Source organism: Nycticebus coucang, chromosome 3 (assembly GCF_027406575.1).
Source record: "Nycticebus coucang isolate mNycCou1 chromosome 3, mNycCou1.pri, whole genome shotgun sequence".
Lineage (NCBI taxonomy): Eukaryota > Metazoa > Chordata > Mammalia > Primates > Lorisidae > Nycticebus > Nycticebus coucang.
In genome coordinates this window covers 45,485,412-45,512,279 of record NC_069782.1, presented here as the reverse complement: position 1 = coordinate 45,512,279, position 26,868 = coordinate 45,485,412, and positions in this window count along the sequence as shown.

Here is a 26,868-nt window from a genome sequence, read left to right as displayed (position 1 = left end):
CCCTCTTTGAGCTTCTGTTTGCCCATCTGTAAAGTGGGGATATTCCCTGACTGTCTCACTGGCCTGTTTATGACAATCAATGAGTTAACAGAGGTAAGGGGCTTAGATCATACAGGGAATGAAGTAAATGCTGGATAAATATTTGGCCTCTCCTAGCTTAATTTGAAAGACCTTGTGGAAGTGGTAGGAGCCACGTACAGCTGGTTGAAACAAAAACAGAACAGGTGGTGGTGTTTATTATAAGAATACAGGGATGACTTATGAAACTGTATGACAAGGAATGCAGGTGGGCTTCTGATGAAGAGACAAGGGCTGAGATGCCACCAAAATGGTTTTCCCCAGGTACCTCAAATACTTTAAAATGTTATTCTTCACTGTGAAAGTTTTAAATCTCTAATTGGCTTGTGTGTGTAATATGGATTCAATAACATTTTTCTCCTTTTAGATTATTGTCTGAGCACTACTTACTGAATATTTTTTCTTTTCCCACTGAACTATAATACCACCCTATAATATGTCAAGAACTTATACACGTGCACATTTTTTTTTCTTTTTTTGAGGCAGAGTGTCACTTGCTCACTCTTAGAGTGCCATGGTGTCAAAGCTCACAGCAACCTCAAACTCTTGGGCTGAAGCAATTCTTTTGCCTCAGCCTCCCAAGTAGCTGGGACTATAGGCACCCACCACAACACCCTGCTATTTTTTTTAAAATGGGGTCTCACTCTGGCATAGTCTGGTCTCGAAGTCTTGAGCTTAAGCACTTCGCTTGCCGTGGCCTCCCAGAGTGCTAGGGTTACAGATGTGAGCCAAAGATTTCTATTTTATTTCATTGGTTTTCTATCCCTAGACCAATATCTAGTCTTAATTATATGGCTTTATAATAATCTGGATATCTAGAAGTACAGAGTTCCTCAGTTTTTCTTTTATAAGGAGTGTCTGCGCTATTCTTGGGGTCTTGTTCTTTGGGGTAATTTCAACTAAGAGACAGTCTGTCCCATCCACTCATCATGAGGCATTATTCAGGCTATTTTGGTTGAAGCAGTCACAAGTCTATTGTTAAGGACAGAATTGTGTCCCCCTACAATTCATATGTTGAAGCCCCTAGTTCTCAATGTGATTGTATATGGAGATAGGGCCTTTAAGGAGATAATCAAGGTTAAATGAGGTCATAAAGGTGGAGTCTTAAACCCAATAGGACTGGTGTCCTTTAAGAAGGGCAAGAAAGGCCCAAATCGGTGGCTTCCACCTATAATCTTAGCACTCTGGGAGGACAAGTTGTGTGGATAGCCTGAGCTCAGGCCTTTGAGACCAGCCTGAACAAAAGCAAGACTCATCTCTACTAAAAATAGATAAAACTAGCTGTGTGTTGTGGTGGGTGCATGTAGTCCCAGCTACTTGGGAAACTGAGGCAAGAGGAAGGCTCAAGCCCAAGAATTTGAGGTTGCTGTGAGCTATAATGTGATGGCACTCTACCCAGGGTAGCAGAATGAGACTCTGTCTAAAAAAAAAAAAAAAGGAGTAAGAGATATCAGAGACTTCCCCTTTATACACCCACACACACCAAAGAAAGGCCACGTGGACACGGGTAGAAGGTCGCTTTTTGCAGGTGACAGAGGCCTCCCCAGAAACCAATCCTGCTAGAACCTCAATCTTGGACTTCTAATTTACAGAGCTGTTAGAAAATAAATTACTGTTAAGCCACCTGGTCTGGGATATTCTGTTAGGGCAACCCATGCAATATGTGATCTGGGCTAGAAAGAGGACATTAGTGGAACAATTGGTAAAATTTGAATAAAGTCTATAAGTTAATTAATAGTATTGTGTCAATATCAATTTCCTAGTTTTTATCATTGTGCTGTGATTATGCAAATTGTTAACATTTGAGGAAATATGAAAGCTTTGGGACATTTTAACACTAATCACCTCCTTCCTGATGTCATGGTTTTTTATCCATTATTTTGTCTTTTTAAAAAAACCTCATCAGCCAGGCTTAGTGGCTCTCGCTTGTAATCCTAGAACCGGGGGTTGGGGGGGGTGGGGGGCTAGAGGGGTGCTGGTGGGGATAAGGAGGGTAGATTGCTTGAGGTCAGGAGTGTGAGATCAGCCTGAGCAAGAATGAGACCCTGTTTCTAATAAAAATAAAACAAATTAGCCAGGTGTCATGGCAGGTGCCTATAGTCCCAGCTACTAGGGAGGCGGAGGCAAAAGGATCTCTTGAGCCCAAGAGTTTGAGGTTGCCCTGAGCCAGGCTAATGCCATGACACTCTACCCTAGTCTCAAAGAAAAAAAACAAAAACAAAAACTCATCAATTAGATAATAATATTTGTTCTTTACAGAGAATAATTGTTTACATTTACTTAACTATTTACTAGTTTCTTTGTTCATCATTTCTTCTTACATCTCAGAGTGTCCTTCTGGGATCACTCTTTTCTTTCTGAAGAATTTGCTTTTAAATTTCCTTTGGTGTAGATCCCTCTTTCTCAGTTGTTATCTTTGTCTTTAGTTATCCTCAATCTTGGAAGATAGTTTTTCCAAGTTAGCCATTACTTTTTCTCAGCATTGTAGAATTGTATTCTAATATATTCTAGCTTTTGTTTTACTGTAATGATATTTGTTGTCTGTCCTTTCTTTGTAGGTTACCTATTTTTTTTTCTGAGTGCTTTTAAAATCTTCTCTGTGTCCTTGATATTCTGCAGTTTTATTACATTTTTTTGTTAAAAGGTAGATCTTGCTATGTTGCCCAGACCTTGAACCCTGGGTTCAAGCGAGCCTCCTGCCTCAACCTTCTGAGTACCTTGGACTACAGGTGCATGCTCTCACACCTGGCTACAGGTAGATTTTTCAATGCATCTTCTGTATCTGTGCAGTTATATCTTTCATTTTCTGGAAAAGTTTCTGCCATTATCTCTTTCAAAATTACCTCATTTCATTCTCTTTATTCTCATCTTCTGGAATTTCAAGTAGACCTTGTTCTATGTTGCATGTTGCATATCTCTTATCCTCTCTTTCACTTTGTTTCCAATCCTCAGCGCTACATTTTTCAGGTCTATTTTCCACTTTATTAATTTTCTTTTCTGCTGTGTCTAGTCTTTAGCCCATCCATTGAGATCTTTATTAGCACAGTTGTTTTATGTCTACTAGGTTCTTTTTCAAATCAATTGTATATACTTATTTCTTGTTCACTTTTATGACATCCTTCTTATTTCTTCAAGTATTTTATATATGGCTTTTATATTTCATGTCTGATATTCAGTAAACAGAGCCCTTAGGCCCAACATGTGTGTTATTTCTGATGACCCCCATTCGTGGTGTTATGTTTATTTGGGGTTTGATGAACCTTTACTGTGTGTTAACACTTGAAAACTCCAGCAAGCAGGGACAGCATTTTGAGGATGATTTCCTTCAAAGAGGATTTGTGATGTTTTGCTCAGAGCCAAGGGAGTTACTGGACCTGACACCACTCAAGTTCTCTTTCAGGGTCTCAGTTTGGCTTAGGAGTCTCACTGCTAGCCTCAGGCTACCCCCCTGCCGTGCTGGTGCTGGCACCTGCTTTCACGCCATCTGCTTTCCTTCCTGTATCCATGCTATTTTTGCCCATGACATCTCCCACAATTCTGTCTCATTGACTATAAGCCCAACAAAGTCTATTTTTTATGCATGATCTAGTTGTTTCATAGAGGGAAGTTCCCTTAGAAAATTGAGTTCCTTCATTTCATTTGAGGCACTTATCACCCAACCTTATTTATTATATTACATAATTACATAATGAGTTTATTGTTTTATGGTTAGAGACCTTTAGTAGAATGTATTCATGAGAACAGGGACTTTGGTTTGCTGCTATGACTCCAGTGGCTAAACTACTGTAGTTCTCACTACATAGTAGATCCTGGAATTTAATAAGTATTAATAATTTAAAAAGTATTAAAAAAAAAAGTGAGACCCCATTTGGGGGCGGTGCCTATGGCTCAAAGGGGTAGGGCACTGGCCCCATATGCTGGAGGTGGTGGGTTCAAACCCAGCCCTGGCCAAAAAACACACACACAAAAAAAAATTTCATAAGTATTTCTTGAATATTAAAATGAATACATTCTGGCCAGGCTTGGTGGCTTACTGCTGTAAACCCAGCCCTCTGGGAGGTTAAGGCAGGAGAATTGCTTGAGTTCAGGAGTTTGAGGCTAGCCAAAGCAAAGTGAGACTCTGTCTCTACTAAAAATAGAAAAGCCACCCACTGTGGTGCAGGCACCTGGAGTCCCAGCTACTCAGGAGGCTGAGGCAGGAGGATTGCGTGAGTCTAGGAATTTGAGGTAGGCAAGGCCATGGCACTCTAGCCTGGGTGACAGAGCAAGACTCTGTTTCCCCCCCCAAAAAGAAAAGAATACTATGTTCTATCCATAGATTTATTAGTATCAGGTATTACATTAGGAAGAATCTAACAAAGTTTCTTCCCTTTATCTAAATTTAGAGGCCACACTCTGCAAGGCCAAGGTGGGTGGATTGCCTGAGCTCCCAGGTTCAAGACCAGGCTGAGCTAGAGTGAGACTCTGTCTCTAAAAATAGCCAGCCCTTGTGGTGGGCACCTATATTCCCAGCTACTCAGGAGGCTGAGGCAAGAGAATCACATGAGCCCAAAGGTTGCTGTGTTCCATGGCAATCTACTGAGGGTGACAAAGTGAGACTCTGTCTCAAAAAAAAAAAATAATAAATACTAAATAGAGGAGGTAAAAAGGATAGGAACATAAATAAATTGAATAAAAAACTTAATATGGCCTGAATGTCTATGCCCCCCCAATTCACATGTTGAAACCCAAATTCCAGTGTAATTGTATTAAGAAGTGGGGATGTAAACCAGTGCATGGTGCCCCATGATCGCATTAATGTACACAGCTATGATCTACCCTGTTTCCCCGAAAATAAGACAGTGTCTTATTTTAAGGTGTGTTCCCAAAGATGCACTAGGTCTTATTTTCAGGGGACGTCTTATCTTTCCTATAAGTAGGTCTTATTTTTGGAGGATGTCTTATTTTCGGGGAAACAGGGTAATACTAATAAAAAATAAAAAAGAAGAAGTGGGGATGTGATTAAGCCATGAGGGTGGAGCCTTCATGATGGAAGTAAGGCCCCTTTGAAAGAGGCCTGAGAAGGCTTACTTGACCCTTCTTGCATGTGGGATACTTAGAAGGCACCTCCAGTGAAGAGTGGGCCCTTGCCAGGCGCCAACTTGCTGCACTTGGGTCTTGATCATGCCAGTCGCCAGACCTCTGAGCCAGAATTTTCTGTTGTTTGTAAATTATTCCCTTTAAGGTATCTTGTTGTAACAAGTGGATGAAGACAGTAGTATATGGAGACACACACATATGAAGAAATAATATAATATCACATATGAAAACATATAAGCCACATATATCCAAAGCCTATATGCAATTTTCAGTAGTTTTAACCTCATCATGTAAGTTATAATATTGTGAGCCAAGTGATAACTTTCATGCTTTAGATAAAGCCTGGTAGAATATGATAAGTGCACCAGAGCAAACCAGATTGAAGACAGGGAAAGAAAACAGAAGATTACTGTAGTTCCTGCTTCTTTATAAAAAAAAAAAAAAAAAATCATTTTTTGAGACTGAGTCTCACTTTGTTGCCCTGGATACAGTGCTGTTATAGTAGCTTGCAGCAGCCTCCAACTCCTGGGTTCAAGTGATCCTCTTGCCTCAGCCTCTCAAGTAGCTGGGACTACAGGCGTGCACCACCATGCCCTGTTAGTTCTTTCTATTTTTAGTAGAGATGGGGTTTCGCTTTTGCTCACACTGATCTCAAACTCCTGAACTCCAGCAGTCCCCCTGCCTAGGCCTCCCAGAGTGCTAGGATTATGGATGTGAGCCACTGTGCTCGGCTGCTCAAAGAATATTTTAAAAAATAGACCATGCACCATTTCAGGTACTAAGGAAATGCCTGTGAATGAAGTAGTTAATATCCTGCTGTTACAGAATGTGCATCCTGGTTGTCTAAACTAAAATAAATAAGTAAACACATCAATACATGAGGTAGTTGCAGATAGTGATAGGCACTATAAAGAAAATAGAGCAGGCTGTCGGGAACAGAGCAGCCAGTGGTGGCAGCGATTCAGGGAGGCCCTTCCTAAGCGGCGGCCTATGAAAAGAGATCTGAACGACAAGGAGGAGGCAAGCCAGAGGGAAAGAGAATGGTGGGTGAAGAGAATGGCAAATGAAACTCTACATGTTGTGCTTTCAAGGAGCAGGAAGCAGACTACTGTGCTCGGCTCCAAGTAAGTGATAAAAGAGTATTTCTTGAGTTTGGAAATGTAGGCAGGGCCCAGACCACACAGGTCCTTATAGGCCATGGTAAGGAGTTTGGATGTTTTCCAAAGTGTAATTAGAGGGTTCTTGGGGTGGTCTAAAGCAGAGGGCCAGGGACTTAGAGATGTGGGGGCATAATGTGACTTAAGTTTCTAGAAGTTCATTCATGTGACTGATGGCTCTTTGAAAACGGTAGTCCAGGAAAGAGGTGGTATAAACTATTGGAGTGTGCAAGATGTGACAAAAGGCTAAGTTTTTTTTTTATAGCTTATGCACTTCTGAATCCCCGATGCAACCTTGTGCCTGGGATATAAAGACGAAGTACACACGCAAAAAATGCTTGAGTGAACAAATGGTTTCCAGAGGATTTTGTGCTTAGGTGACATCCGTTGGTAAACTCAGTTGCTTAAAGGATAATGTTAAGCTGTGGACTCAGTCACAATGTAGGTCAGTTAAATTTGGGGTGTGTCATGGTCCTAAATCATTGGTTACATTGTAATCATGGCAATTGCGGTAACATTATCTACGTGGTTCATAAATCCCTGCTGCCATAGCAAAGTCTGGGTAATTCTGTGTATGCCAGTGTTTTTCAAACTTGAACCTATAGTCAAAATTCCATGGCCCACTTAAATTATGTTGATCAAAAAATGAGTAAAAAAAAAAAGAATATACTTACTGTGCTTTGAACTTCTTTTTTTTTTTTTTTTTTTTTTGGCCGGGGCTGGGCTTGAACCCGCCACCTCCGGCATATGGGACCGGCGCCCTACACGTTGAGCCACAGGCGCCGCCCTGCTTTGAACTTCTTTTGAAAATAATTTAATTAACAGTCTTTTAAAAATTTCCCAGCACACCGGTTGAAAATCACTGGTGTATATGACATAATACAAATCTGTTACTACTACTAGAAATTCATTGCATAGAACTGTGTACTGTTTGTTTTTCCAGTAGCAGTATCATCACAAGCAAGATGATAATATATGTTTGGGGAATTTTTACTGGTAATAAGTATTAGGCTTTAGAGATGATTACGTAGAATTGCCAATGAGCCAGACGAGGTGGCTCACGCCTGTGATCCTAGCACTCTGGGAGGCTGAGGTGGGTGGATTGCTTGAGCTCAGGAGTTTGAGACCAGCCTAAGAGCGAGACCCCATCTCTAAAAATACAGCCAGGTGTTGTGGTGGGCACCTGTAGTTCCAGCTACTCTGGAGGCTGAGGTAAGAGGATCACTCAAGCCCAAGAGTTTGAGGTTGCTGTGAGCTATGACACCATGGCACGCTACCCAGGGCATAGAGTGAGACTCTGTCTCAAATAATAACAATAAAAATAAATAAATATTTAATTGTAGGCAATGATAACCTTTATAAAGAAAAATTTAGCATGATAAGGTAGTGAATATTGGTGGGAAAGTGTGTGTGCTAATTTTAATTGGATGATTAGAGAAGGCGTCCCTCACGAGGTTACATTTAAACTGAAATCTGAATGAAGCTGGGAACAAAATATACCAGGCAAGGGAGACATTGCATGCAAAGGCTCCAAGGCAAACATAATTTTGAAGGGTGTTTGAGGAATTAAAAGTAGGCCACTGTGTTAGGCAGCCTCTGGAATGACTCCCAGTGAACCTGGGCCACTGATATTCATTCATACCTTTGTAAAATTCCCTCCCCTTGCATGTGGGCCGGATTTAGTAAGTAGTTTCCAGTGAATGGAAATGTGGTAGAGGTAATAGAATGTCACTGCCAACATTAGGTTACAAAAAAATGATGGCTTCTGTCTTGGGCACATTTTTTCTTTCTCATCTTCTTTCTGTGCAGACAAGAGTTAACATAGCAGTCCTGAGACTGCTATCCTTAGAAAGGCCAGGTTGTGGGCGGTGCCTGTAGCTCAGTGGGTAGGTCACCGGCCACATACACCAAAGTTGGTGGGTTCAAACCCAGCCCAGGCCAGCTAAAACAACAATGACAACTGCCAACAACAACAAAAGAAATAGCCAAGCATTGTGGCAGGCGCCTGTAGTACCAGCTACTTGGGAGGCTGAGGCAAGAGAATCACTTAAGCCCAAGAGTTTGAGGTTGCTGTGAGCTGTGACGCCATAGCACTCTACAGAGGGCGATATAGTGACAGACGCTGTCTCAAAAAAAAATAAAAAAAAGAAAGAAAAGAAAGGCCAGGTTGTAAGGTTGGCTCATGGCTGGCAGTGGGGAACTTGGTTGATAGTTCCCCGCACTAATATAAAACTTTCCCTAAAATGCCTGGACAGTTTTTGTAAATGATACACTAATGTTGAATAGTTGCTTCCCTTGTGCAAGTCTGGAATTTTGGTATGTGCTAGGCAGAGGGTGCTTGTGTGACCAGCCTCCAGTAGAACCTCCAGATGCTGAGTTGTTTTAGTTTTATTATTTTTAGACAGAGCCTCAAGCTGTCGCCCTGGGTAGAGTGCTGTGGCATCACAGCTCACAGCAACCTCCAACTCCTGGGCTTAAGTGATTCTCTTGCCTCAGCCTCCCAAGTAGCTGGGACTACAGGCGCCCGCCACAGTGCCTGGCTATTTTTTGGTTGTATTTATCATTGTTATTTGGCAGGCCCGTGCTGGGTTCAAACCCGCCAGTGCTGGTGTAAGTGGCTAGTGCCTTAGCCGCTTGAGCTACAAGCGCCAAGCCCAGATGCTGAGTTTTAATAGACTATTTTGGGCTGAAGCATCACACATACATTTCTGTATTTATGTTGCTGGGAAAAGACTATGATTTGTATGACCCCTCATGAGGGATAAGAGCATAAGGGAGCCAGCAAATGGATTCTTTTTATTTTTTTTTATTTTTAATTTCAGTTTGCTTGTTCATTCTTCTTTGTTTGAAGTACCCCTTTTTTTGTTGATTTTCTTCTTCCTCTGGCGGTGCTGGCTGTTTTCGATGTTGTTAGTAGAGACGGAGTCTTACTCTGGCTCACTGCTGCTCATACTGGTCTTGAACCTCTGAGCTTAGACAATCCACCCACCTTGGCCTCCCACAGCGCTGGGACTACAGATGTGAGCCACCACGCCCAGCCTGCGAATGGATTCTTAAAGACTCAAACTGGGCCCATTTCCTTTATGGTCCATCTGTTCATCCTTACTACATTGCTTTGATAAATATTAGTCTAAGTGCAAGTCCTTCCAGCTCATCTCTGAAAGTTGGAGTCATCCTGAGGACCCTGAACACACTTGTTCTGATGAAGCAAGCTGCCCTGAGCTGCCCTGTGGAGTGGTCGTTCTGGCAAGGAACTGAGGGATGTCTCTGGCCTACAGCCAAAAAGAGGAGCTAAAATCTTCAGTCCAAACCCCCCATGGAACAAAGGTCCACACGAGTGAGATTGGAAATGGATTCTGCCCCCACCGAGCCTTCAGATAAGACTGTAGTCATGGGCAATATCTTTTTTTTTTTTATTAAATCATAGCTGTGTACAAAGTGCCCATCAATCCACGAATGGATTAATAAATCATGGTACATGTACACCATGGAATATTATGCAGCCTTAAAGAAAGATGGAGACTTTACCTCTTTCATGTTTACATGGATGGAGCTGGAACATATTCTTCTTATTAAAGTATCTCAAGAATGGGCGATATCTTATTTGCAGCTTTATGAGAGGCCTTGAGCCAGACACCCCACCTAAACCGGGCTTGGATTCCTACAGAAACTGTGGTATAATAAATGCTTGTTGTTTTTAGCCTCTAAGTTTTAGAATAATTTGTTATATAGCAGTGGATAACTAATGCAGCCAGTGTGGCTTGACTATGGAGTCAAAGGGAACGTGAGAGATGACGGGTTCAGAGTGGCAGACAGGCAGATCACCCAGGGCCTTGATGGTTATGGTCAGGATTTGGATTTTATTCCATTGGCAGATTGGGAGCAGGGAAATCTAGGGAGTACATTGTCTCCTTTAGGGCAGAGGTTTTCAACTTTGAGTTTTACAATCCCTAAGGGAGCTTTTAACAAATATCTATGCCAGGCCCCCCACTCAGAGATTCTGGTTCAATTGGCTCTGGGAGAGGCTCCAGTTTCTTAATTCTTTTTTTTTTTTTTTGTAGAGACAGGGTCTCACTTTATGGCCCTCAGTAGACAGCTCACAGCAACCTCCAACTCCTGGGCTTACGCGATTCTCTTGCCTCAGCCTCCCGAGCAGCTGGGACTACAGGCGCCCACCACAATGCCCGGCTATTTTTTTTTTTTTGGTTGCAGTTTGGCCGGGGTCAGGTTTGAACCCGCCACCCTCGGTATATGGGGCAGGCGCCTTACCGACTGAGCCACAGGCGCCGCCCCAATTTCTTAATTTTTTTAAAAGCTCCCCAGGTGGCTAGGCAGGGTGGCTCATGACTGTAATCCCAGCACTCTGGGAGGCTAAGGCAGTGGGTTGATTACTTCAGCTCAGGAGCTCGAGACCACCTTGAGCAAGAGTGAGACTCTGTCAATACCTAAAATAGAAAAATTAGCAGGACATAGTGGCAGATGCCTGTAATTTCAGCTATTGGGGAGGTCAAGGTAAGAGGATTGCTAGAGTCCAGGAGTATGATGACACCATAGCACTGTACCCAGGGCGACTGTGTGAGACTCTGTCTCAAAAAAAAAAAAAAACCAGAAAAGTTCCCTAGGTAATTCTGACGGGCAGTTCAGGTTTGGAACCAGAGTTGCTTTAGGGCAGCAGATCTGCCTGGAAAGCCAAAGAGGACTGCTCACTGAGTATGGCATGAGAACAAAGGGAAAGAGCCACATGCTTTGAGACACGGTTTAGTGAATTATTGTCTCATATTAAACAGGCCCGACATTTCCAGGATGGTGTGCTCTCTTCGGATCAGTGCTAGAGAAATAGCCAAAATTGCTAACCGACAGACTTTCCCTTTCCCTGATAAATATCATCAATTTATTCTTTTCACCCAAGGTGAAAAGGTACAATACTGTATATTGGCCTTCAGTTTTAAAGACACCAATACAGTCATAGCAAATCTAAATCTTTGGCTTTAAAATTCTTTTCATAAATTCTGACCAGTGGCAGAACAAAATTAGCCCTTCAGCCAATTTAGCTTTCTTCTGAAAAGACTGGATCATTAGATAGACTGGATAAGCTATATTATATGGATCTGTAATCAATATATATAAGAGGAAGAATGGGAAGACGTGTCAAATGCCTCAACAAGTCTCATTTCCCAAAACCTAATCCTCCTTCTGAGTTGCACAGATATTACACACCAAAATGGAGCAAAACGAACGAGACAAATCAAAAACTTCCATGGGACAGTAACAATTTTGTATTTTATGTGTATTGTATTTTCAATTCTTTTTGTCTCTACCTCAAAAAGCTACCTGGGTTTTAATACAAAACATTACAAATCAGGATATTTAAATTTACATTTCAAGGCTGAGCACGGTGGCTCACACCTATCATCCTAGCAGTCTGGGAGGCCAAGGTGGGTGGATTGTGTGAGCTCATGAGTTCGAGAATAGCCTGAACCAGAGCAAGACCTCATCTCTAAAAAAAAATAGCTGGGTGCTGCGGTGAGCCCCTGTAGTCCCAGCTACTTGGGAGACTGAAACAAGAGGATCACTTGAGCCGAGATTATATTTTATATGTTTGGCTAAAGAAATTTATCTGAATCTTAGATTCTGATCAATACACTAAAACTTTTTTTTTTTGTTTTGAGACAGAGTCTCACTTTGTTACCCTTGGTACAGTGCCGTGGCATCATAGCTCACAGCAACCTCAAACTCCTGGGCTCAAGCAATTCTCTTGCCTCAGCTTCCCGAGTAGCTGGGACTACAGGTGCCTGCCACAGGCTCTGGCTTTTTTTTTAGAGATGAGGTCTAGCTCTGGGTCAGGCTGGTGTTGCACCTGTGAGCTCAGGCAATCTACCTGCCTCACCCTACCAAATGCTGGGATTACACTCGTGATTACACTCGCGAGCCACCGTGCCTGCCCAAAAACTTTTTTGTAACATTTTTTTTGTTGTTGTTGAGATGGAGACTCCTCTATCTCTCTGGATAGAGTGTGGTGGCATCACAGCTTACACTCTTGGGCTCAAACTCTTGGGCTCAAGTGATCAACTTGCCTCAGCCTCCCAAGCAGCTGGGACTACAGGGGCCTGCCACAATGCCCAGCTATATTTTTTTAGAGACAAGGTCTCACTCTGACTCAGGCTACTCTGGAACTCATGAGCTCACACAATCCAACCGCGTCGGCCTCCCAGAGTACTAGGATTATAGGTATGAGTCACCGGGCCCCGCTTTGAAATGTAAATTTAAATATCCTGATTTGTAATGTTTTGTATTAAAACCCAGGTAGCTTTTTGAGGTAGAGATGAAAAGAATTACCTTCGTTTCTCCTTCCCTGTCAGCTTGGGGCCTGAATAGAAGGGAGATTCACTGGGACAAAGTGCTGACAGTGTTCTCAGGACTGGGGGAGTGGGGCATACCCTTACACCTCACACTGAAAAGAAGCCAAGAAAGGTAAGTTTGAAAGTTTAAGTCACGATCCTCCGTTTATTCAGTAAATATAGTGAGTGTCCTTTATGCCCGGGTCTGGTACTAGGGGCTATCTCAGCAAAGAATTTGTGTAAGCTCCCTAGAAATGCAGCTTTGTTATAGTGAGGAGTGAGGAACTATCAGATAATAAACTAATAAACGTCAGGTATGATAAGTAAAGTTATTATAATAAAATAAAATGTTGGGAGTGGAAGCTAGGACAGGGTACAGAGTGTTGGATACAGGATATTGTTGGGTTGAATGGTCTGTCAGGTACTAGCTTTACTTCAGAAGAAAACTGTTTGAGCCACAGTGTTTCAAGTATTTTTTAATTACCAAATTTTAATATTTGGGAAATTTCACATAACAATCCAGATTTTTACCTTCTCTTGAAAAATCAGATCATTATGCAGGACAGATATTTCCGTATGATAATGTGTTCTTTCAATGGGGCATGTTATCTCCTCTTCATAATCCCTCCCCTCTGGACAGAGCAGCTTCTCTCATTGACAATACCTGTCTGGTTCCTGAGTCCCAAAGAAGTTTCAACCCCCAAGCTCATAAAGGACTGGGGGCCAAGATAAGGAGTAGAATGAGAGACAAGGCCTGCAGGAAGCCATGAGCTGAGGGTCTGTGGGAGCAGAGCTACACACCTGTGTGGACAGCTGAGATTTCTTTTTGTTTGGTCCTGATACAGCCTTGAATGGCATAGAGAGTCTGTATTTTTAAAATGTACAGAGTAGACTAAAAAGTTTAGTATGAGGGGGAAAAAATGAACCAGCGTCAGGGCTGCCACTAAACAGCTATGTAATTTTACACATTTTTGCATGATCATATGTTTTTCTAAAATTTATGAAAGTAAGTTATTTTAACCACTATTTCTTTCCACTCAGACTTTCTATCTATTGGACTTTATTTAGTGCCACATGGCATTGGAATGGCCATGGACATTTTTATTTTACTTTCTTTATTTATTTTCTTGAGACAGAGTCTACCCTCTACCCCCCAGCTAAGACCCTGCCATGGCGTCTTAGCTCACAGCAACCTCAAACACTTGGGCTCAAGCAATCCTCTTGCCTCAGCCTTCCAAGTAGCTGGGACTACAAGGCGCCCACCACAATGCTTGGCTATGTTTGTTTGTTTGTTTGTTTGTTTTGTTTGTTTGTTTGTTTGTTTAGAAGGCTGGGGCCAGATTCAAACCCACTAGCCCTGGAGCATGTGGCCAGCACTCTAACCACTGAGCTATGGGTGCCTTCTTTATTTTTTTTTGAGGCAGGGTCTTACTTGCTGCCCTGGGTAGAGTGCCATGGCATCATCATAGCCCACAGTGACCTCAAGTGATCCTTTTGCCCCAGTTTTTCTATTTTTTTCTGGTAGAGACAGTGTCTTGCTCTTCCTCAGGTGGGTCCCAAACTCCTGAGCTCAAGCAGTCCACCTGCTTCGGCCTCCTAGAGTGCTAGGATTACAGGCATGACCTGTGGTGCCTGACCAGCAATGGACCTTTTAAAATCCAGCTAAGGAAAGTTGAGTTGGGAATGTGCCACTTTTACTGCAATGCAGAAAGCCCTTTGGGATGTTTCAATAAAAGTAGCCAGAAATTATGGAGTGCTAATTTGGAAATACATGAAGCGTAACTTCTTCTGTTAACTTTACATTTATTTACTGAAGAACTGAGAGAAAATTCTGATAAAAAATAAATGGAATATGAAATAAAATGGATAAAGAAGAAAAATAGAAATGAATGGAAATCATTGGGACACGGAGAAGAAACTGGCAGGAAAATTGTTTTCAGGGTAGAGGGAAAGCAGCAACCAGGGGAAGAAACGAAGTTCCTGGGTTGTCTGCGGCTTCATCCGATGACAAGGCATCCACCGTATGGAAACAGATTTAAATTCCTCACTAATTTGACGTATGTGTGGTTCTTGACGTACTGCCTTTTTGGCTGCTTTTTGAAAAATGGATCAAGGCCCTTTCAATAATTTTCCTTTGCCAGCTGGCACTGAAACTTTATGAATGAGGGTGCTGGAAAGACGTACAGCAGGAAGGGGATTCGCTGCCTGTTTCTGGTGTGCTTGGACAAGTTCCCGCAGCCCAGAAGATGCCAGTGGACAGGGTCCCCGCTTCACACTCCTGCAGTGCACAAGGTTTCCCCGGAACGGGGTCCTGCAGTGGCACAGCCTGTCCAGTTTCCAGCTCTTGCTGCGCACCGTGGCTGCAGCCGCCGCAGGCCTCCCGGGCAGTTTATTAAGTGAGTCGGTGAGCAGTGCAACTCCCCGATCATCTTCCACCAGCAATGCAGACGGCAGATTTCTGGCACGTCCCACCAGTGGGTACCGCAGAGACTTCTCTGCCATTCAGCAAGGCATGGCCATGTCTTCCAACATTCTCGGTCCTGGCTGTGGGTAAGGGGTCTTGGATGCTCTTTCTCAGCCCTGGTGATGCAGCTGCTCCTATTAGCTGTGATTTCTATATTTTTTAAAGATTTTTCTTTATCGCATCTTATCTTATCTTATCTTTTGAAACAGAGTCTCACTTTGTCACCCTCAGTGGAGTGCCCTGGCCCATCACAGCTCCCAGCAACCTCAAACTCTTGGGCTCAAGCCATTCTCTTGCCTCAGCCTCCTGAGTAGCTGGCACTACAAGGAACTTGCCACATCTGGCTATTTCTGGAGACAGGGTCTCGCCTTTGTTCAGGCTGGCCTTGAACACCTGAGCTCAGGGAATTTACCTGCCTTGGCCTGCCAGTGTGCTAGGATTACAGGCGTGAGCCACTGCACCTGGCTTATTCTTTTAAGTTCTTTTCACTTCTTTTTATTAAACTTTACTTATCAAGTTACTATGTGGTTTTCTCCTGCTTCAATCCAAAGTGACACAGCATGAAATAGCAATATCTATGATAATAACTAATTAACGGCTATCATCAGTTTAAAGAGAATTTAAAATTAGTGTACTGAATATGCTCATATAGCATATCGCTCAGAACCTTATAGCTCATACATGAAAGAAATTTGTAGAGGTTTTTCAAATTTGACAGTTTTTAGGATTTGACAATCCTAAAAAAATTGTATGATCTTACTAAGAAGAATTATAAAACTGAAAAGAACTTTTCTACCTTTTAATAAAGAGCAAACTGGGGGCGAGGCCTGTGGCTCAAAGGGGTAGGGCGCCAGCCCCATATGCCAGAGGTGGCAGGTTCAAACCCAGCCCCGGCCAAAAATAAATAAATAAATAAATAGAGAGCAAACTTTGTTCACCTGCAGGACAAAGGTGGAGGAAAGGTAGAATTGCCTTTCAGTTCTCTTTATTTAGAAAACATTATGAAATTATTATATGAAGTTGTGATCAAAAAGTATGCAGTCAAAAAAGTGGAAAAAAATAACAGATGTGTGTCAAGCCATTGCTTAATAATAATATTATGATATTTTCTGGATTTTGTAATTCTTGAGGTATTTGTTAGCTTTTTTTATGTTTTAGATTTTTCTTTTTTTATTAAATCATAGCTGTGTACATTGATATGATCATGGGGCATCATTCACTAGCTTCACAGACGGTTTACCAAATTTGTTAGCTTTTTAAAAAAAATCTACAAACCTTTATTCATTTTTATGAAACCCAACATAACGTTGCAAAGTGGAACTCACATCAAGAAGGTTTTTGCTGGCTGGACATGGTGGCTCATGCCTGTAATCCTCGCACTCTGTGAAGCTGATGTAGGTAGATTGCCTGAGCTGAGACCCCCATCTCTACTAAAAATAGAGAAATTAGCTGGATTTTGTGGCGGACACCTGTAGTCACAGCTACTTGGGAGGCTGAGGCAAGAGGACCTCTTGAGCCCAAGAGTTTGAGGGTACTGTGAGCTGTGATGCCAGGGCACTCTGCCCAGGGTGACAGAGTGAGACCCTGTCTCAAAAAAAAAAAAAGGTGTTTTGCTATCCTTCTACAGTCTTAAGAACTCTTAATGCCAGGAAAAGACTCGAGAGTGTAATTGTCTGTGTTGGGCAGATAGGGCTGGAATCCTTGCTGTCCGTCTTTTGGTAGTGTGTGTCAGACAAGCTGCCCTGCCTGAGCCCCAGCTTCCTCGCTCTTCTATGGGAAAGGATATCCCTGCAGGAAAGAGGAAGGTGGGGCCTGCCTGTGTGCTGTGTCAAGACCACATTGTCCAGGCCTTTGTAGGGACATGGAAAGAGGGCGCTAAATTCCTCTCCAGTGTCCTCTTGTCCTCTGTGTTCATTCTACTCAGCACATGTTATGCTTCTTTGGGTGACGTTGCGCATTTTTTCCTACTCTCCTCTCAGACTCATTAGCTTTTTAAAGTTTGTATTATGATTTCTCATTATGAATAAATTATAATTTGTATATGTAATATTTGATTCATAATTGTGCGTTCTTTTTCTTAAAAAAGACCTGTCAGTTGTATAAGGTTGCCTAGAAGTCTGTATCTGGCCCAGCGAGTTCTCTTATCCCCTCCTTGGACCAAGGAGATATTTTTTTGGGGATCAGAGAGCATTCTGGTGCCCTTGAGAGATTTTACTGATAAGGCAATTTGTGCCTGTGGATGGTATGAAATGGGAGAAAAATGTTGACCACTAGTTTTGAATTCATTTCCCAAATTCTAAGAGCCCAATGACTGTAGAAATGGCCTCGTTGCCGGAATTTCTCTCTAAACCCAGTTCTTGATCTTGGGGTTTAAAGAACAAAACCGCAGACCACATGGGTAGGCGACAGAATAGTTTATTGACAGGGAGAAAGACTGATAAGCATGAGAAGCAAAAGGAGGAAGAACACAACCTCTGGCAGCAGAGGAGGGAGAATCCGAGTGGGAAGCCACACACCCAAGCTTCCACCCAGGGGGTTTAAATGCCGCTTTTCCTATCTTGTGGGTAGGGGGTCTTGGGGATGTGTGTCACAACTGGCCAGAGGTCTGCAGACAGAAAACGATCCCAAAGTAATCTTAAAATTAGCCCAGGGATAAGGTCCTTACAGTTTTTGCCTCAGGCAAGGCATTAGGGTATGTGCTCCCTATTCAAGGAGAAACCCACAGAAACTTTCAAGCTGCTTTGTTCATGACCTTGCTGGAGCCCGTGGACCGTGGCCTTGAAAGGGCCCCCTGTTTGCGCCTAGAGATGGGTGTCTGATTTCTTAGTTTGCCCAGGCCTAGAGAACTGGGGGAGAGGAGAGTGTCTCTGTCCAGCCCTGAGCAGGAGAACCCTGTATCATCCTCACCAAATATGAGGGAGAATAAAAAAGCAGTACCTACTTCCCACAGGAAAGAATGTGCAATTATGAATCAAATATTGTGGCAATTCAGCTTCTGTTAACATGAATCCCTAGGAGAGTATGGCTGTGCTGGCTGTATATGCAACGTGATGTCCTGTCAGTATGACTTACACCTCCCCAGGGTCAAAACAATGTTTAAAAGTCTCATCATCATACAGACTTTCTGATGTCTGGACTGCGAGACACCCAAAGATGACTCATCAGAGAAACAAAACCTTTATTTCTGCAACGAACAACAAAGTGGAAGATACAGCTATTAAGTAAGTCACCCCCAAATGACTGCAGGTATATCCTTTTCTTTCCAGTTTTGCTTGAGGAAAAGAAAAAGAGAAAAGACTGGAGAGCAACCTTGATCAGAGCAGATTCTTTTCCATGTAAAAGTGAGACACAGGAGAAAAATCATTTTCATATCCAAGTTCTGCCTGAAGCCGGGTTGGAGAAGCTGCCTAAAGACAAAGGAACATTTTTAATAAGAAAGATATGCATGAATATATTCATTGTGGGTAGGAATAGCTTAAATGTGAAAGGGGATAATATTTACTGCCAGCCCTTGAAGACACATGAGATGGAAAATTACAATGAGCTACAATGAGCTTACCACAAAGCTGCCCTGACCAGAAGACTTCTGAGCCCTTTCATATTTAACAGTATATCTGGTAATGTTTCAGGGAATCTCCTTACCCTCTACTTCTTATTTCTACTCATGGGGAGGTATATTTGCTGTTTTTTATTTGGGGGGGGATACAATATTTTTGTGGGGTCATTTTCGAAAGAAGACAGATTGTAACATTTGCCCCTTTTGTGTTTGGCAAGTGTTTCTACATGGACTATAGATCTCTATGAGAAAATGTCTCATACAAATATCTTTGTTATGATGTGATTTTTGGTCTTCTGGGTATATGCCCAGTAGAGGGATTACAGGATTGAATGGCAGATCTATTTTTAGATCTCTAAGTGTTCTCCATATCTCTTTCCAAAAGGAATGTATTAATTTGCATTCCCACCAGCAGTGCAAAAGTGTTCCCTTTTCTCCACATCCACGCCAACATCTCTGGTCTTGGGATTTTGTGATGTAGGCTAGTCTCACTGGAGTTAGATGATATCTCAAAGTAGTTTTGATTTGCATTTCTCTGATGATTAAAGATGATGAGCATTTTTTCATATGTCTGAAGGCCATGCACCTGTCTTCTTCAGAGAAGTTTCTCTATTTATTGCAGCCCTATTCATAATTGCTAAGTCATGGAAAAAGCCCAAGTGCCCATCGATCCACGAATGGATTAATAAATTGTGGTATATGTACACCATGGAATATTATGCAGCCTTAAAAAAGATGGAGACTTTACCTCTTTCATGTTTACATGGATGGAGCTAGAACATATTCTTCTTAGTAAAGTGTCTCAAGAATGGAAGAAAAGGTACCCAATGTACTCACCCTTATTATGAAACTAATGTAGGACCTTCACATGAAAGCTATAACCCAGTTACAACCTAAGAATAGGGAGAAGGGGGAAAGGGAGGGGAGGGAGGTGGAGGGAGGTGGAGGGAGGGGGATTAATGGGATTACACCTGCGGTGCATCTAACAAGGGAATATGTGAATCCTAGTAAATGTGGAATGTAAAGGTCTTAGCAAAATAACTAAGAAAATGCCATGAAAGCTATGTTAACTAGTGTGATGAAAATGTGTCAAACGGTCTATGAACCAAGTGTATGGTGCCCCATGATCATACTAATGTACACAGCTATGATTTAATATAAATAAATAAATAAAGAGAAAATGTCTCAGATTTTGATATTAAATTTGGATATGAAATAAGTGTCTCTCATTTCTACAATTATAGAAAGATTCCAAGTGATAGTATATGTATCTTCTGTTGCAACTATATTTTAAAATGTTTTTATTTTAATAGATTTAGGGGATACAAGGGGGTTTTGTCCATGGATAGGGGAGAAGTCTAGGCTTTTAGTGCACCTGTCACCTGAGTTGGGCACATTGTACCAAATAGGCAATTTTTTTATCCCACACCCCCTTCCGGTCTCCTCCTCTGAGCCTCTGATCTCCATTATGTCACTCTGTATGACCATGTATACCCACTGCTCCCACTTATAAGTGAGAACATGTATTTGTTTTTTTTGGTCCTGGATTACTTTACTAATAGTAAGGCCCTCCAATTCCACCCAAGATGCTACAAAAGGTATTATTGCTTTACTTTCATGGCTGAGTAGTATTCCGTGGCATATGGTATACACCACGTTCTCTTTATCCACTCGCCAAGTGATGGACACTTAGATGGGTCCCATATCTTGGCAATTGTGAATTGTGCCATGATGAATATACCAGTACAGGTGTCTTTTGTAAGATGACTTATTTTCCTTGGGTAGATACCCAAGAGTGAGATTGGTGGGTCAAATGGGAGGTCTACTTTTAGCTCTCTGAGAAATCTCTATGCTGTTTTCCATAGAGGTTATACTAGCTCCATGCTGTTTTCTATAGTTTTTATCACATCAACAGTGTTTAAGTGTTCCCTTTTCACTGCATTCACACCAGCATTTATTGTTTTATTGCCTTTTTTTTTTTTTTTATTGAGATGGAGTCTCTCTCTATCGCCCTGGGCAGAGTGCTGTGGTGTTATCATCATTGTAGCTCACAACAACCTCAAACTCTTGGGTTCAAGTGATCCTCTTGCCTAATCCTCCATGTGCCCATCTGGCTAGTTTTTTTTTATTTTTTATTTTTAGTAGAGACCAGGTCAAACTCTTGCTCAAGCTGGTCTTGAACTCCTGAGCTCAAGCAATCCACATACCTCTGGCCTCCCAGAGTGCTAGGATTACAGTCATGAGTCACTGCACCTAGCCTGTTTTTTTGACTTTTTAATAATGGCCATTATTATTCTCCCCCATGGCAGGGGGAGAATACAACCCCTCAAATTCACTTTCATGATTAAGATGGGGAGGAAGGAGGAGTCAATATGAGCCATGGAGAACAATGTGGTTGGCAGTAGGTAGAGAGCCAGGCCTGGATGGGGGCCGGTGCTGCAGCTTCTCTTGATGGAAGGCTTGGGAAGAGCCAGGTGAATCTCACCGTAGTTTTATTGTGCGTTTCCTTGATGATTAGAAATGTTGAGCATTTTTTCATGTTTTTAGTTCATTTTTATATCTTCATTTGAAAAATATCTATTCATATCCTTTGCTGATTTGTTTGCGTTACTGACAGATATCAGGCCTTTCTCAGATATGTAGCTTGCAAATGCTGTCTCTCATTCTGTAGGTTGTCTATAGGACAATTCTGTAGGTTGATTACTCTGTTGATCATTTTTTAGCTATGTAGAAGCTTTTAGTTTAATTAAGCATCCCATTTATTTATTTTTGTTTTTGTTGTTATTTGCTTTGAAGTCTCCATCATAAATTCTTTATGTAGGCCAATGTCAAGGATAGTTTTTCCTGGGTTTTCTTCTAATATTTTTATGGTTTAGATTTTTTTTTTTTTTTAGATAACAACGTCCTTTATTAGAAAATATATCAAAATCCCAGCCCCCTGAGCCAGGACCAGCAAGGGAGCTACCCCACACACATACACCCAGCATGATCACAAAGTGCCCAGGGAGGGGCTTCCTTCACCAAACAACTTCCTAGGAGAAGCCACTCTTCTCTCCATGGAACATGAAAGGGCTTGGGGTCCAGCCCATCACATAAACATGATTTTAAGGATTCACAGCTATAAGCCCTGCAGAGACCCTAGAAAGAGGGACCCCCAGGTCTAGAGGAGCCCAGCTCCATTCTAGCAGTGAGGAGAAACCCCTGTCCCCCAGTATAGCCCTAGAGTTCAATTCCCCCACATCCCTCTAAGAGCAGTGAGGAGTTGGGGCAGGGGGAGAATACAACCCCTCAAATTCAGTTTCATGATTAAGATGGGGAGGAAGGAGGAGTCAGTATGAGCCATGGAGAACAGTGTGGTTGGCAGTAGGTAGAGAGCCAGGCCTGGATGGGGGCCGGTGCTGCAGCTTCTCTTGATGGAAGGCTTGGGAAGAGCCAGGTGGGTAAGGGATACCAGAGGGAGCCTAGGGACCCCCAGGGTCAGTTCCAATGTCTGCTGTGACGTTGGTATAAAAAGGACCCAGTTCTCAAGCCAACAATCGGTAGGTCAATGAGTTCATTCCATCTTGCATCCAGGAATTCTGGGTATGGACCAGGAGGTCAAATCTAAGGGTTGAAGGTTGGGGACTAAGACCAAGAAAGGAACAGCCAAGAATCTAGAGACCTTTCAGAGTTTACTGGCTAGGATCCAGGAAGAATTCCCAGGCAGCTCTTCCTTCTTACATGGTTTTAGATCTTGTATCTAAGTCTTTAATCCTTCTTGAATTAATTTTTGTGTATGACGAGAAATAAGGGTCCAGTTTCATTCTTGTGCATGAGGCTATCCAACCCCAGCAGCATTTATCGAAAAGGAGGTCCTTTTCCCAGTGTCTACCTTGTTGAAGATTAGTTGTTCGTAGGTATTTTGCTTTATTTCTGGTTTCTCCATTCTGTTCCATTGGTCTATGTGTCTAATTTTATACCTGTGTCATGCTTGGGACCACGCTTTTGTTTCTATCACCTTGCAGTATAATTTGAAGTTAAATGATGTGATGCCTCCAGATTTCTTCTTTTTCTTAGGATTGCTTTGGCTATTCATGGTATTTTGTGGTTCCATACGAATTTTAGGATAGTTTTTTCTAATTCTGTAAAAAATTATGTTGATTTTTAGGGATCTAATCTCTAAAACTAGCCAGGCATTGTGGTGGGTGCCTGTAGTCCCAGCTACTCGGGAGGCTGAGGCAAGAGAATCACTTGAGCCCAAGAGTCTGAGGTTGCTGTGAGCTGTGACACCACAGCACTCTACCCAGAGTGACTGAGTGAAACTCTGTCTCAAAAAAAAATTTATGTTGTTTTTTAAAATTCTTAATTATTATGAGTAATTATTATGTATGTGTAAGGTACATGTGATGTTTTAATACATGCATACAATGTGAATTAATCAAATCCAGGTAATTGGAGTATCTGTTGCCTTGGGTATTTATTATTTATTTGTGTTGGGAATACTCCAATTCCATTTCTCTAGTTATTTTAAAGTATATCCTAATTTATTTCTGATTATAGTCACTTTGTTGTGCTATCAAATATTGTTAATTCTGTCTAACAATATAACTATATTTTTTCATCCATTAACCATCCCCACAACCCTTCCCAGACTCTGGTAACCTTCATTCTACTCTCTGTCTCTATGAGATCTACTGTTTTTAATATTTAGCTCCCACAGATGAGTGAGAAAATGTGAGATGTCTTTCTATGCATGGCTAATTTCACTAACATAATGTTCTTCCGTTCCATCCATGTTGTTATGAATGGTGGAATTTCAATTTCATGGCTATATAATATTCCACTGTGTACATGTACCACAATTTCTTTATCCATTCACCCACTGATAGACACTTAGATTGATTCCAAATCTTGGCTTTGTGAATAGTGCTGTAATAAACATGGGAATAAGGTAATTTTAATAGTTTAATACTTTGAAATAATATTACTGTCACAATATAGTAACCCATTATTTCAGAAATTACAAGTACCAAACATTAAAACACACACACACACAGACTACTTGGTAATCTTTGCTAATATTTTGCCACCAAAAATATATAGTAGTCTGAGGGGGAAAGAGGTGGTTTATTTGATTTATGTTTGGTAAATTACTTACAAGGCTGGGAATTTTCTATTTCTTTGCTAAATTACATTCAGCCTTTACTCAGATCCTTTCCCACAGCATGTCTTTATCCCATACAGTTGTCAAACTTAAAGTTATGTGGTATAGCCTTTTCCTTATTACTCTTTTCCCCAAAAGCTCACCAGTAATCTCCCTTTTGGTAAATCCAAAGATCTTTATGTGTTTTTTCTCCTACTCAGTCCTTCCGTAGCATTCAACATTGTCCATCACTCACGTCTCTTTCAAAATGTGTCCATCAGAGAAAATACATCCAGAGCCATGAACTCCATTGAGATGGTCTCTCTATCAACACTTTGTTTCTCTGGTAGGTTAACTTTAGTCTCCTCCATTGCATAGTTGTTTTCTACATGGAAGGGAACATAGTCATAGGCAGCTTAAACTTATAACCAGAGGCAGTATCAAGAGTCCTCGTTCCAGGTTTTATAATGTCCAGATCTTTTTCCATCCCTTGAATCAATTACTGTAGCCTGGGGTTTGGCATATTCCAATTGGCCTATCTAGGGCCTATCTACCCCTGAGGCTGTGGCACAGAATTTATTGCTGGAGAAAAGGAGGTAACATGTAATGATGATTGGGGAAATTATAAACCAGAGAGACACTAATGTGTCTCTATTGGAATGACCAAAATAACAAGACCACAACTTCTAGAATAATATTCCTTTACCTTTATGGAAGAGTGGCTAAGAATGTGAGTTCTGGAGTTAGACTTGTCTGGATTTAAATCCTAGATCTGCTACTTCTTTGTAGAGTTGATTCATACATTAAATCACCGTATATATCTTCTAGCAAACAAAACTCCCCCAAATGCCTTTTGTTATATTTATTCTTATTGGTTCAAATAAGACATCAAAGAGTTCATCCTGGGCAGTAACCATGTTCACATAATAAGAGTGGAAAGACCTTTTAGTCAAAAATTAGGTCTTGATTATGGATATCACACAGGAGTGAAATATACCTGAATGAATATGAAAAAACTTTGGATTCTAATTTTACATGACACTGGAGAATTCATGCTGGAAAGGATAGGGAAGGGATGCTCTCGATTAGGAAAGTCCTTCAGCTGCTGATCAAATATCTTTTATCACTCAGGAACTGGTACCCAGTTAAATACGTGGATATGCAATTAATATGGAAACATGCAGAGTTAGTAGACTAGAAGATTCAAGTCTGTTTGATTTGATTCAACTTTAACAGATCTTTAGCTTATTAAGAACAAATCCCATACTTTTCTAATTGTATTTATATATTTATTTTTATTTTTTTGGATTCATTGAGGGTACAAAGAATTAGGTTACACTGCTGGGTTTTGTTAAAGTCCCTCTTATAATTGTGTCCTGCCCCCAAAAGGTGTGCCCTTCAGCCCCTTGCCCTGTTCCCTCATTCCCCTACCCCACCCCTACTGCCTTCATATTAGAACTGAGTACATTGGATTCTTGCTTCTCCATTCTTATGATACTTTATTGAGAAGAATGTGTTTCAACTCCATCCAGGTTAATACAAAAGATGTAAAGTCTCCATCTTTTTTAGTGGCTGAATAGTATTCCATGGTATACATATACCATAGCTTGTTAATCCATTCCTCAGTTGGTGGGCATTTAGGCTGTTTGCACATTTTAGTGATTGTAAATTGAGCTGTGATAACAACCTAGTGCAAATGTCCTTATGATAAAATAAATTTTTTTCTTCTGAGTATATGCCTAGTAATGGGATTGCAGGATCAAATGGGAGGTCTAATTTGAGTTCTTTGAAGATTCTCCATACTTCCTTCCAAAAAGGTTGTATTAGTTTGCAGTCCCACCAGCAGTGTGAAAGTGTTTCCTTCTCTCCACATCCATGCCAGCATCTGCAGCTTTGAGACTTTGTGAGGTGGGCCATTCTCACTGAGGTTAGGTGATATCTCTGGGTAGTTTTGATTTGCATTTCTCTGATGATTAGAGATGGTGAACATTTTTTCATATGTTAGCCATTCATTTGTCTTCTTTAGAGAAGGTTCTATTCATCTCTCTTGCCAAGTGATATATGGGATAGTTGGATCTTTTTTTTGTTGTTTAATTTATTTTTATTTTTTTGAAGTTTTTGGCTGGGACTGGGTTTGAACTCACCACCTCCAGCATATGGGGCTAGTGCCCTACTCCTTTGAGCCACAGGTGCTGCCCTTTGTGTTTAATTTGAGTTCTGTATAGATTCTAGTTATCAAGTTTTGTCCGATTCATACTACCCAAAGCAATCTACAGATTCAATGCAATCCCCCTTAAAATACTATTATTATCCTTTTGAGATTTGGAAAAAATAATTCTTCATTTTGTATGGAACCAGAAGAAATCCCAGATAGCCAAAGCAATTCTTAGTAATAAAAACAAGGCCTGGGGTATCATTCTACCAGACTTTCAGCTATACTACAGCTATACTATCAAAACAGCATGGTATTGGCACAAAAATAGAGACATTGACATTTGGAACTGAATAGATAACCAGGAGATGAAACTAACATCTTACAGCCACCTGATCTTTGATAAACCAAATAAGAACATATACTGGGGAAAAGAATCCCTATTCAAAAATGGTGTTGGGAGAACTGGATAACCACATGTAGAAGACTGAAACTTGACCTGCATCTCTCACCACTTACAAAAATTGATTTAAGATGGATAAAAGATTTAAACCCAAGGTATAAAACAATAAAAAATCCTCAAAGAAAGTGTGGGAAAACATTTGAAGATATCAGCCTGGGAAAAGATTTTATGAAGAAGACTTCTGTGGCAATTGCAACAACAACAAAAACAAACAAATGGGATTTAATTAAACTGAAAACTTCTGTACAGCTAAGGAAACAACAACCAAAGCAAACAGACAGCCTTCAGAATGAGAAAAGATATTTGCATATTATGAAACTAATTGCATTTTTATTTAACCTAGCAAAATGCCACTCAGCCATGGTTACTGGGTGATGAACTAAAGATATATGAGAAGCCTGTTGCCATGTGGAGATTCTTATTTCCCTAATTGTCCACTGCCTATGGCATAATCTCTTG